Source organism: Callithrix jacchus, chromosome 17 (genome assembly GCF_049354715.1).
Source record: "Callithrix jacchus isolate 240 chromosome 17, calJac240_pri, whole genome shotgun sequence".
NCBI classification, from domain to species: domain Eukaryota; kingdom Metazoa; phylum Chordata; class Mammalia; order Primates; family Cebidae; genus Callithrix; species Callithrix jacchus.
The window spans coordinates 8,925,425-8,939,358 of NC_133518.1; the positions used below are offsets into that span (position 1 = coordinate 8,925,425).

The 13,934-nt window shown below is 39.4% G+C and overlaps 1 long non-coding RNA gene across 1 annotated transcript; it reads left to right on the forward strand.

Moving 5' to 3' along the window:
• Positions 1–672: 672 nt before the first annotated feature.
• Positions 673–6,154, forward strand: LOC144579868 (uncharacterized). Its single transcript, XR_013528373.1, has 2 exons — positions 673–1,097; positions 3,991–6,154. It is a non-coding gene; the product is annotated as an uncharacterized LOC144579868 (long non-coding RNA).
• Positions 6,155–13,934: the final 7,780 nt, after the last annotated feature.

The following is a 13,934-nucleotide window of genomic DNA, read 5'->3' on the forward strand; positions in this document are numbered from 1 at the left end:
ACTGGTAAGAAATCTGGAAAGTGGTCACTACTTGTGTATCCTCTTAGGCCATGGTGAGGAGCTCAGCCATGGGACACTAGTGGAGGGTTTTTAACAGGAAGGACACATAATCTAATTTGTACTTTGAGAAGATCGAGCTGCTCTGGGAAAGCAGTAGGAAGATAAAGAGTGGATGCAGAAAGACAGATAGGAGCTGTTGCATTCACTCAGACGTGTCTTATGTTAAGATAGCTGCAATGGACACGGTGGAAGTGATCCATTCATTCCATAACTTGAAAGTCATCCTATAAAGAATTGCTGACAAATTAATGTCATTGTTTGTCCTAAGCAACTATGTAAAAGGCAGGAATTAGTTTGGCATTGAAATCAATTACTAGTTTATGTAAGTATATACTTGGATATTTATGTCCAAGTTGAGGAGAGACATTAGAGTTGAAATTAAACAATTCATAGCCAATAGCTTGTAGATGGCATTTAAAAGCAGGGACAGAATAAGCTCATCTGAGGAAAGAAGGCAATTAAAGAACAGGGCCAAGAGCCAAAGTGTGGCCTTAAGCCAATACTTTGACATCAGGTAAAGAAGAAATGCAACATAAGGAATGACACTGAGCCAGGAAAAGCAGGAAGGATGTGACCAACTGTGTCAAATGCTGCTGAGAGGGAAAACACGATGAAGTCCAAGAACCGACTGCAGCGTGTGGCAGGACGGCGGTCATTGCTGCTGGTCTAAATGAAAGTTGCTTTGTAGCAATGCTGGAGATGCGACCCTAAGTAGAGTGAGCTGAAGGACATAGACACAAGCAAGGAGAACGGAGAGTTTTAGACAATTGTTTCCAGGAGTACGGCTTTAAAGGCAGAGAAAAAGATACGCTGGTAGATGGTGTGTGGAAGACATATTGTCAAGGGACTGCTTTTTCTTTGTTTGTTTTATTGTTTCTTTTGGGATGGCTGATAGCAGGCATGCATGTGCGTACAGCAAAGAGAGTAACCCAGAATTGAGGAAGAAATTGATGCTGTGGGACAGAGGGAATAATTGCCAAAGCAAAGATCTTGAGCTGCTGAGAAGAAAGGATGACCCTAATTTCCTTAATGATGCAGTAAGTGTTTGTTTACTATAAGTCTTAGCTAAGCCCTTGGATAAGGTGATTTTAATTTAATTCTTCTGGGCTAGGTCTTGTGCATCAATATTTCTTTAAAAGCTCTCTGGTTACTTCTAATGTGCAGCCACAGTTGAGAAGCAGTAATCTAAACAATAGTGTGTCGTGTTTCTCCTTCCTTGACTTTTCTTTCGAGTTTTATGACATATATATATATTATATATGTATAATATATATGTCATAAAATATATTATATATGTATTAATTATATATAATATATATGTAATACATATACATATATAGTATATATTATATATAAAATATATACATAATATATACATATATACATACATGTATTATATATAAAATATATTATATATTACTACATACATATATTACATATAATATAATATATAGTTTATATATATTAAATATGTATATATAATATGTATTATATATTATGTTATCATATTATATATTGTAATATACTATATATCCCAGCAGTTTCCTGTTTGGTTGTGCATGAACCTCGTAGAAACAGAATCACACTCTATTTATTCCGTATATCTTGCTTTCTTCTATTTATGTTATTCATATGTGATGGTGTGTGATGCTCCCACTCATTCATTGTCACTTCTCTAAAGTGTCCCAGGTATGAAAATGTACAATGAGTGCATTCTCTTGTTTGGTGGATATTTAAACAGTTTTGTGTTCTGTTTTGTTTAGTTTTTAACTACTGAAAATTAGGCTGGTACGAACTCTCTTGAACATGCAATTGACTTGCTATTACAATTGCTTCCTGCGAAGTGGAAATATAAACTGGTATAACTAATTTTTAAAAATTGATATTAGATATTTGTTTTTCAATGGTAATTATACTTTATGTTCAGTTCTGTAACTGCTGCTTATCCCATACTATGTTTTGACATTGTTTTAAAACCAAATGCTTTACATTTTGTTGCAGTTCAATTTAATATTTCTCTTCATTATTTGTTTTATTATTTTGTGCTTAGAAAATTCTCCACCATCCAATATCAGGTCAAAATTTTTGTAGAGTTTTCTTGGTTACATTGATTATAAATCTAGCTCTTTAAAATACCTAAAAGTTTTTATTAAATATAATTAAAAGATAAATTACAAGTTGGAAAAAAATTGGCATACACGGTGTTAATAGGGAGAAAATCTACCAAAAAACTGGCTCTAGACATGAACAGGTAATTTACCAAAAAAGCATCATTGCTAATAAACATGTGGGCTGTGTTCAACCTCAGTAACTGAAAAAATAGAATGAAAAATATTACATAACAGTTTTCATACTAGTCGACTTTTAAACATGAAAATGTCAATCATCGTAAACATTGTGGTAAAAGTATTTATAGTACCAAATTCTTGGAAAATAATTTGATGACATGTATCAAGAGCCATTTTTAGAGCTATAATTATTTGTCTACAATTCTATTGACTCCAGCTGCGGATGATTCCAGATGTGGATGAGGATACACCTTCAAAGATGTTCACTGAATTGTTTATAATAGCAACGGAAAAAAATGAAGTTTGAAAAATGTAAATGACCCCAAATAGGACAATCATTAAATTGTTGCTCATATTATATCAAGTAATTTTTAAAAGTTTTCAAAAGATAATGAGAAGGGAAAATTCTCATAACTGAAAAAAAGATTAATTACATATATATACAATCTATAATCTCTGTTTTTTAAAATGTTTCTAGCTGTATCTTTCTACCTGTCTCTCCCTCTCTCTTTTAGTCTGTCTTAATACATGCTAAAACATTAAGATGTCTCTTTCTGGATATAAGAAATAAAGACGCATTTTTTTTCTTTTAATAGCTTGTTTTCTTATTGTTTTTAAAATGCTACTAAGGCGACCTCTCTCTATTTGAGTCACGTGAGCAGTATTTGATCTCCAAAAATACAACAGGTTAAGTGCTAAGAATAAAACCATCTTCATGGAGATTTATTAGATTTTCCCCTGGAAATGTACATCTCCGTCTGGGCACTCAGGTTTGTCAAGTAAACCTTTGTCCCTCATTACCTGTTTTGCTTTTTCCTTCTTTTAAACCCTGAATCTACCTCTCCAACCTCCAGCAACAGCCATATAGCCAGGTCGACAGGAGTTGACCGACCTGCATCAAACACTGCCTGCTAGTCTCCCTCACACAAAACGAAGTAAAAGAGAAGAATTCGAAGAAAGCGATACCCCTGCAGCCACACTGGGTGCAAGCTTTGAGAATCCTGGAGCTTTGTACATGAGTGAACCAGAGAGAACCTGTGGTGTGCCGGGAAAACCCATAGGCCCTGCAGAGACATAGTGTTGATTTTGAGTCGAGGTTCTCTCTGAGATACTTCATCTGTAAAATGAGGAATGATACAAGTTCCCTTCCAGGGATGTCATGGAATTACACAAGAGTTATTTAAGCATAACACTCATGCATGGTAGGTAATGAATGCTGCTATCATTACATCATTTCAGATCCTCGTGTAGAAAATTCAAGGCATGTCTCCTGATTGAGATGGTTTAGACTTTTTAGCTAATGCATTATAAATGATGAGAACTCACAGTGTCGTTTTCCCAGGCAGGTCATATTGATCCTCTCTTGTAACAATATCCTTTTTTGCAAAACTTTGTTTTTTATGCCATATTATTGACACACGGATTTTGCAAGATGAATATTGATGCTGCAGGTCCTTTTCCATTCTTTAAAGTGCAGCTAACCATTTTATTTTAATCTGATGCTTTCAATGCATCAGTAAGTGTTGGTAACAATGTAGAATATTTTCTAGAGATGGGGAAAATTAACCTGTACCAAGCAATTTATTGACGTTTATAGAGAAGCATGTGGCTGGAGCTGCAAACTCTGTTCTCCTCCTTGCAGACAGAAGGATACCTCAGCCCCTGTGATGGAATGAAAGAAAGATGGGAGCTGATTCTAGTCCACAGAGAAGGGGATGTGTCTCAGGCAAGTGAAACCAGAAACGAGGAGGAGACCTAAGTTATATTCTCAGAGATCCAAGAAAGAAGTCAGAGCTGGAGATCAGGGCAGCACAGGACTGCGATGCAGCAAGATCGACTACAGAAATGTCTACAGAATATCTTAGTCCTAACAGGGAACATGGACAAGAGGCATGAGTGAGGAGGATGCTCCTCTACTTTGAGCTGGCGGTGATGATAAAAAAAGACAGCCATGTGAGGAGGAAACCCACCTAGGGGCTCTGTCCACTGTTCAGAGATGGTTTAGCCTGTGTTGATTGCCTGAAGCCATACTTCTTCAGACTTCCTCACATCATCCTCAGGTCAATGTCCTTTGAGTAGCATTTGAGAGGTTGCCTCAAGGAAAATAACCCAATGGACAAAATTTGTCCTGAACAGCATGAGGCTTTCTTCTGTGTCCTTCTGTCCCTACTCTGAGATGCTTCCATGTCTTTTATGAAATCACAGTCTCCAGCTACTTACACAGAATATGGGTTGAGAAACGAGATAGTCATGTACACCCCAATGTCCACTTTTACCTCCTTTGTAGCAAGCCATCAAAGGCTTCATCACCAATCAGAGAGATCAGGAAATACTTTGGAAAAGCCAAAGATCTGTACTTGTTAGGATATCTATCCCCTAGAAGCCCAATCCCAGTTTTGATTTTTTAATAGAAACTCCCTTTCTCAAAACTATTTCTGCCCCAGTCTGTCCTTGGTTTGCATGAGTTTGGCTACCTTTCGGTTGAAAACACTGAACCTCCCAGAAAGGAACACATCAAGCCACCATTGCCAAGTCCCATCTTAGCTTAAATTGTTCTGTCACCACTGAAGCAAACTTACAGCCAGTGGAGACAGTTATATCAGTAAAAGCATGGAAAGAAAGGTCTAGTGCCATGGTTTTCACCTTGGCTGAATGGTCAAAGTCCCTAGAGACGAGTACAAAACACAGCTTCCTGACTGCACTCCGGACCAACTGAATCGCAGTCTTTTTATGGTGGATCCTCAGCATTTCATTTTTAAAAAGATCTGTGGATAATTTGATGCACAGTCTAGTTTTGGGAACTCAACATGGGATAAAAGAGCTTGAGTAGAAATGGCAGGAGCTAGAAAATCATAAGCATATTGGTCTCTAATTCAATGTTAAGCCATGCCATTTTCAGTGCTGGAGGAGTGAGTCAAGGCCACTCCATGTGCAATGCCAGGACAAAATGTGTGCATCTCAGAATGTCTGAGGAGCTCAGACTTCATCTTCCATGAGCACGGGCAAGAGAGCACCACAGACAGAGAATCTTTTTTTTTTTTTTTTTTGAGACAGAGTCTTGCTGTATCACCAGGTGCCAGGCTGGAGTGCAGTGGCATGATCTTGGCTAACTGCAACCTCCGCCTCCCGGGTTCAAGCAGTCCTCCTGCCTCAGCCTCACAAGTAGCTGGGACTACAGGCATGTGCCAACACCTCCCAGTTAATTTTTTTGTATTTTTAGTAGACGTGGGGTTTCACCATGTTGGCCTGGAAGGTCTCGATCTCTTGACCTCGTGATCTGCCCACCTCGGCCTCCCAAAGTGCTGGGATTACAGGCTAGAGAATCTTATTTGTTATTCCAAATCTGCAGACTAGGTGTTTTAATGTAAATACAAAGCTAGAAATAGTAAAATAATCAAACAAAATTAAACAAAACCACTTAACTATCCTGCAGTGGGGAGACGTTGATTTAGTTTTAGTATTTCCACGCAATGAAAATAATTTAAGTGATAGAGAATAAGTACATTTACATACTAAAGATGTTATAATACATTGTTGATGAAAAATTGTTATAAATATGACATGAACATCGTATATGCTGTCACTGATATGTGCCTACAATTATACATGCATGAACACATAACAATGTAGCTAAAAAGATTACAAACATTTTTATTCAAATATTTCAAAATTTTTGCTGCGGTTATTTCTGAGAAAAGTGATCAGGAGTGTTTTTTTATTATTATTTTCCGTTGTTTTCTGAATGTTTGCAAGGAACATGCATTTTTTTTTTGTAGTCGACTTAAGTAAAGAAAATAGCACAATCACATTTTAAAGGCTCGGTAATGTGCTCATGCTCTCGGCATCTTTCACCTAAACCATCACAATAGCTTCCCCTCAACTATCTTCACTTTGGATCTTGACTGTTTTCAGTGAACTTTGTCCATATCCTAAAATGCAGGTTAATTGGCATCCATCTTCTCCAAATTCAGTAGCTTTACATCAGCTAGCAACCCAAGTCTGGCTCCAGCACAGGTCATTCCAATTTACTCATGATCTTCCTCCACTTCTGCTTCTCACTTTCATTGCTCCATCCATCTCCCCACTCTGGAAGGCTCTAATCCCATCAGAATACCTCTGGTGCTCCCAGCACACAAAATATTTTGAATGTGAAATCTTTTGTACTTTTTTTTCTTTACTTTCTAGATTAGATTCATTCTTCAAAGACTGCCCAGAGATTACTACCCACATCGGGCTTCACCAGCCACACCCTCAGAATTTTTAAACATCACTAATTTTTTTAATTGTATTGAGCTTAATAAATTATAATTGTATCTATTTATGAGGTTAAAAGTGATACTGTGATATATGTATATGATGTAGAATGATTGAATCAAGCTAATTAACATACCCATCATTTCAAATACTTAGCATTTCCACTGTGCCTACACTGCACATTGATGGAATGTACACATACCATTCATTTTTACTCTTTCCTGTTCATCATTTACAGGTCTGTTTCCACTGAGGGACTGAAGGCTCTTTGAGCAAAATTATCTACCTCTTCACCTCTGGATATTTCCCATTTCCCAGTTCAGTGTACTGCAGATTGTCCTCACTAAATAAAAATCACTGTCATGGTTTACCTAAATGCCTACAGTGTTAATAATCCAAATAATACCTTTGTTCCCTCCCATACACTTTATAACTCTACAGGATTAGAGAAACGGAAACTTCTAGACGTTTCTGGTGGTAATGGAAAATTGTTCAACCACTCTGGAAAATAGTGTGGCATTTTCCTATAAAACTAAACATGCAATTACCATACGATCCAGAAATTGTCCTATTTATCCCAGAGGAATGAAAATTTAAGTTCACACAGAAAAACCTGTATTACCCATGTTTTCATGTTTCTATATCTGATGTTTTGACATCTGAGGTATTGTTAATAGGGAGGGACTGCCACTCCCACAGGTTGGCAGTTGGAATTCCTAGAGTTAGCAGAGGGCTTTTTGTCTCTCATTAGAGTGTGCCTTTCATATGTATGTTAGTCCATTTTCACACTGCTATAAAGAATATCTGAGACTTGGTAATTTATTAAAGAAAGAGGTTTGACTTGGCTTGGGAGGCCTCAGGAAACTTTACAATCATGGTGGGAGGTGAAAGGGAAGCAAGGCCCTTCTTATGCAGAGGAAGAAGAGAGTGAACCGTGCAAGTACCACACTTTAAAACCATCAGATCTCGTGAGAATTCACTCACCATCACAAGAACAGCATGGGAAAAGTCACCCCCATGATCCAATCACCTCCCACCCAGAGCCACCCTCAACTTGTGGGGCTTACAATTTGAGATGAGATCTGGGTGGGGACACAGAGTCAAACCATGTCAATATCTAAACAATCCAAAATCCATACCCCTGATATGCCTGGGTTTTCAGGGGTTCTTACTTTTGTAAGACACTATTCCCCTGCCCTAATCATCCCAAGGCCTAGCCTTAGCCAGCTTCAACACCCTGAAGCATACTGAAATTACTCGTGTTGGCCAATTCTAAACTTGCTTAGTCCATTTGCTTTAGAACAGATGGCCCATTTGTTCTGAGTAAACTATAGTAAAAGCTGTCCTGAAGACTCCCTTGCTCTCTCTCCGCCTGCAACTGACCTTGTCATTCTCTGGTGTGGCCCTGCAAGGAACAACATTCTACCCTCCTCTCGGGAACTTGAATAATAAACTTTCTAATGGCAATGTCTCCTGATCTGTTGGGCTCACCATATCTGAATAAAGACAAAACCCCAGGTGTGTTTTAATATAAATCTTCACAATAACTTTATTCATAGTAGCCATAAAACTGGGAATAACTCCAATATCCTTCAAAGACTGAATGTTTAAGCAAACCACCACATCCAACCATGGATTATTACTCAGCAATAAAAAGGAACAAACTGTCGATACGTGTAACAATTTGGGTGAATCTCCAGAATTACTCTGAGTGAAAAAAAAAAAGCCAAATCCAAAAAGCTGCATACTGTATGATTTCATTTACATACCATTCTTGAAGGGACAAAATTATGGAAAAGAAGAGATTTGTGGTTGCCAGGAGTCAGGGCATGGGCAAGGCAGAAAAGAGGTGGATGCGAACACAAAGAGCGAGTGGCATGAGGGATTTTTGTGGTGACAAAACTGTTCTGTATCTCGACTTTATCAACACCAAGCTCATAGGTCTACTATTGTATTACATCCTGGAGAAATGTTACCATCGGGTGAAAGTGAGCAAAGAACACACAATTATATGTGAATCTGCAATTATTTCAAAATAAAAATTATAATTAACATAAAGCATCAAACTGTTCAACAAGTAGCTCATGATTAATATTAGACTATTAATATCTTTTAACAAACATAATTATCTATCCAACATCATCCACCTGACAGATTAAAATCTGCCCCTGGCTATAACACGTTAGACCAAATAATAGCTGTGTGGTTAAAATGTATGCATATAAACATACACACACACACACACACACACACACACACACTACAAAATACTGTTTATCATAGGTCTTCATAGGGCAAAGAGAAGAAAGATGACAGAAATTATCTACAAGCTATGTCATAGTATCTGATCTTGAAGAAAACGAGTAATATATAGAATGATCAATAGTATTAGTGTCTGAGTGATTATTTATTATCACTTTGTTTTAGAAAGAATCATTACGATGAGACTAATATAGTCAACCAAAGATTTTAATTACAAAAGTATATAATTGCCATAACTGTATAATCAAGAGACCAACTAAGGCCATGACCCAGTGAGGAGTTACAAACCATAGTCAAGGGCACAATTATGTACAAGAAGACTGTACTTACACACCAAACCCTTCATCAAAGTCATGACGGAAGCAAAATGCATGCTTAGAAGTGTCAGCCAAAGCAAATCCAAGTGGATGCTCAGAGCTTAAACAAAGTGAAGAGGAAAAAGAGATTGGTTCAGAAGTGGTGGTAAGTCCACCAAACAGTCAGAGACAAATAGGGGTCTGAAGTGTGTAAAGGGTGAGGACGAAGGCTTACAGACACGGCTCCTGGAATGGGAAACATAAATAAAGGCCTTGGGCATCAATTGACAGGATTTCAGGGAAGTCCATGGAAACAGTAGGAAACGTGGAACAAAGTAATGGTGTTAACTAGGCAGTAAGTGATACTCCTCTTTACTGACCGTTAATGAGAAGGAAATGGGAAGGTGGGTGCAGGATAGGCACTCGCATAACATGGAACAAGGTAATGTGGTGTTAACTAGGCAGTAAGTGATACTCCTCTTTACTGACCATTAATGAGAAGGAAATGGGAAGGTGGGTGCAGGATAGGTACTCGCATAACATGGAACAAGGTAATGTGGTGTTAACTAGGCAGTAAGTGATACTCCTCTTTACTGACCATTAATGAGAAGGAAATGGGAAGGTGGGTGCAGGATAGGTACTCGCATAACATGGAACAAGGTAATGTGCTGTTAACTAGGCGGTAAGTGATACTCCTCTTTACTGACCATTAATGAGAAGGAAATGGGAAGGTGGGTGCAGGATAGGCACTCGCATAACATGGAACAAGGTAATGTGGTGTTAACTAGGCAGTAAGTGATACTCCTCTTTACTGACCATTAATGAGAAGGAAATGGGAAGGTGGCTGCAGGATAGGTACTCGCATACTGAACAATAGGTTCAGCAATGGTGGCTCTGGCTGTGGCTGCATCTTCCTTGGGAGGAGGGACTTCTCAGTGATGGTGAGAAGTTTGGCTTGTTCTTCACTTTTACACTGTTGGGAGTATAAATTAGTTCAACCATTGTGGAAGACAATGTGGTGATTCCTCAAGGACCTAGAAATAGAAATTCCATTTGACCCAGCCATCCCATTAGTGGCTATATACGCAAATGATTATAAATCATTCTGTTATAAAGATGCATGTTCATTGCAGCACTATTTTCAATAGCAAAGACCTGAAACCAACCCAAATGCCCATCAGTGATAGACTGGACAAGGAAAATGTGGCACATATACACATGGAATACTATGCAGCCATGTAAAAAATGAGTTCATGTCCTTTGTAGGGACATGGATGAATCTGGAAACCATCATTCTCAGCAAACTGACACAAGAACAGAAAACCAAACATCACATGTTCTAACTCATAGGCGGGGGTTGAACAATGAGAACACGTGGGCACAGGGAGGGGAGCATCACACACTGGGGTCTGTTGGGGGCTGAGGGATGGGGGATGGGGAGATTGGGGAGGGATAACATTGGGAGAAATGCCTGATGTAGGTGGCGGGAGGATGGAGGCAGCAAACCACCATGGCATGTGTGTATCTACACAACAATCCTGCAAGATCTGAGCATGTACCCCAGAACTTAAAGTACAATAAAAAAATAATTTTTTTTAAAAAAAGAAAGAAATTTGCCTTGTTCCCTTGGGCTATGAGAGGGCCAAAGTGTGTAATGCTTGTTAAGGAAAAATATTTCTTAATGCTTATTTCCCACGTGCAGTCTATTAGTCCAACCTCGGATTTATTTAGGGATAATAGTAAAATGTCTCAGGTTTTTTGCAGTGGATCTTGGCTACTATGAAGGAGCTTTGGCCTTTTGGGGAAAGTTTCTTGGAGAAAGTCAAGCTCCTATGGTGTAATAGTTTGCAAAGTCTGCTGTAACAATGTACCATAAACCGGGTGACTTAAACAATAAAAATGTATTATTTTATGGTTTTGGGGACCAGAAGAAGTCCAAGAATCAAAGTTTTGGTGAGGTTCTTCCTTCCAAGTTCTGTGAGAGAAGGATCCATTCTATGCCTCTCTGCTTGGCTTAGAGGTGGCTGCCTTCTTCCTGTCTCTTCATATTATTGTCCCTGTATGAGTGTCTGCCTCTGTGTTTACATTTCCGCTTTAATGACAACACCAGTCACAATAAATTAGACCCTCCCCTGATAATCTGATTTTAACCTGATTATCTCCATAAATACCTATCTTCAATAAGGTTACATTTGAAGTTAGGGCTTCAACCTATAAATTCGGAATTCAAACCATAACACATGGGAAACCACAGATGAGGTATCAACTATGATTTAGGCACTTAGTATTGTAGATTGGGTTTACAGTGTTGATGAAGATACCCTGCTAGATAATAAGAAACTGACCCAAACATTGGGGAAGCGAGGAGCTCAAACTACATTATCTCAACTGGAGACAGACAAGCAAGTTGCTGTGCTACCAGACAACTGGACTGTGCTAATGGAGTCTGGGGTGGTTTTTCAGTGGGGAAGGAAGCTAAATTGGCCTTGTGGGTGTGACCTTTTAAAAAATGTAATGCACTATTGCATTTGCTTCTGCATCTGAATGTAGGGGAATCAATGTGTTGCATGTTTTGCTGCTCCATATATTCCAGAGGGGATTCTTTAATTCAGGAAGACCCACAGGTAGAGAAGTATCAGTGTGACATATAAATTGCTCCCTAAGTCCCATTTATGGCAAGGCGCTCCCCGAGATTCACAGCCTTTCGCTGCCAGTGAGTTACTTCATCTTTTCCTACCAGTGAGTCCGTGTGGATATAGTAGAAGTAGCCCTACCCCAAGTTCTCATTCAAATAATGCCCCGTTGACTAGTGAATCAGAAGTCTGCGTCACCACAGCCTTGACTGTGGTGTTACCAAACCTCCACCAACAGTGAGGGGACCTGAGGGGTGGTGGTCTCCTTGCTGATATAAACAGTCTTCAGGGTCAAGCTTGCCAAGTAAAGCTTCTTGAGACCATGTGGGTAGATTTACAATGCTCAGTCCCTCTGGGAGTCAGGAAAACTGCTCTTTCTTTAAACCTCTACCATCCAAAACGAAGCTGAGTTACTACACTTGTCAAGTATTGAAGAGAAATACAGCATGTGCCTCATCTGGGCCTTCTGTTTGGTCTTTTACATCAGCTACCCTGCAAATCAATAGCCCCAGTGCAAGAAGCCATGTGGGGAGTTGTGCAAGCTGTGGCACTCGTTCCACTCTTGAGACCCAAAGCCCTAATATGACCCCTTTGAGCTGAAAGTCTTTGTGACTGATGATTTCACCAACTCAAGCCTCAGGCAAAAGGAGGCACCCTCCGTCTGGAGGTTCCCCTTGGGGCTGCTTCCCTGACAAGGCTACAAGGTAGTCCTAACAGCTTTTGTAGCTATTAGTTTGTTTCTGGGGTTTTCTGGACATCTGACATCTGAACATCTAAAAAACGGAGGCCTTGTGACTCCAGCTTGACAGTCTCATTTTGGATGGCTGAACTCAAACTCAATAGCGATAGGAAGGGCCCAGTAAAACTTCTCGGTCAAGTGGAAATTGTCCCGGCATTAGCTTGGCTTTACATGAAAAAGTGGCAGCTATCTCTTTGAAGGAAGAAGCTTTTCTACAAACTTGGGTTTAGTTTACTGACGGTATGCACTAGCTGGCGTGACTGTTCAACCTCAGCACTCGCTATGAAGAACAGAGAATGGAAGTGGTCCCTCTACTCAGTAAGCAGAACTCAGAGTCGTTCTTTTAACTCGAGCGAATACTCCCATTGGTGAACCTCGTTTTATTTTTACTGACTCTCATAATGTTGCCAATAGTCTAGCTCTTTAAATTGCCACTTGGAAAGCTAAGACTGGCAGGTTAAAGATACCCCTCTTTGAGACTGAAAAGCGTGGAAGAAAATCACAGCTTCTAAGCAACTGTGTAGGTCACTCGTGTAGATGCCCACAGCAAACAGCTGTTCTCTGATGAGACTGCCTGGACTCAAGCTGCCGAATAAGCCAGTACCAGTCCCAGTGCTGCAGCTGCTACCTGACCATCATCATAAGGGCGTGGAAATATATCCATAGATTACCACAAAGTAAAGGACTTGACGTTTCTGATGCAGAGGCTGCTGCTGCAGGTATGATGAGACTCCTTCCAAAACTGACCTGTTGCCTTGGGGGGAAGGGAGTCCCACTGCATGGGACACCATCCCTGCCTGACCCTGGTAGCTCTGTTACGTGAGTCTTTTGACCCTCCTTCAAGACTATCAGTGGTGCTTCTCCACTTACGTTCGTAGCTTGCCTTTCACACTCTTAAGGCATCTTTTGATGAGTGAAAATGATTGAATTCAATTAACTCCAACTTATAAATTTTTCATGGTTAGCACCTTTTGTATGTTGTTTATCCAAATGGTTTTGCAACCACACAAAATCAGCAATTTTGTATGGTTCAACCTAATACATACATTAATTTACTTAATGTTTATAATAAACCTATAAGGGCAGGCATCTCCATTTTGCAGATGCTGAAACTGAGGAAAGATAAATAAAGTAATTCCCTAAGATCACATAGTTAACAGGGTGGAATTCAAACACAAGCAATCTGGCTCTGAAGTCTGTGGTCAGTCCTGGTGCTATATTGCACGTCCCACTTAGTGCTGACGTATCAATTTATGTTTCCTTCTCTAGTGTATGTGCTCCTGTCTTCGTAACTGTTGGCATCCAGCACAGCACTTCACACATGGTAGATGTCAATTAATACTTGAGGAATGAATAGATGAATGACTAAAGAAGTCTTCACCTCTGTCATCACCAGGGAATG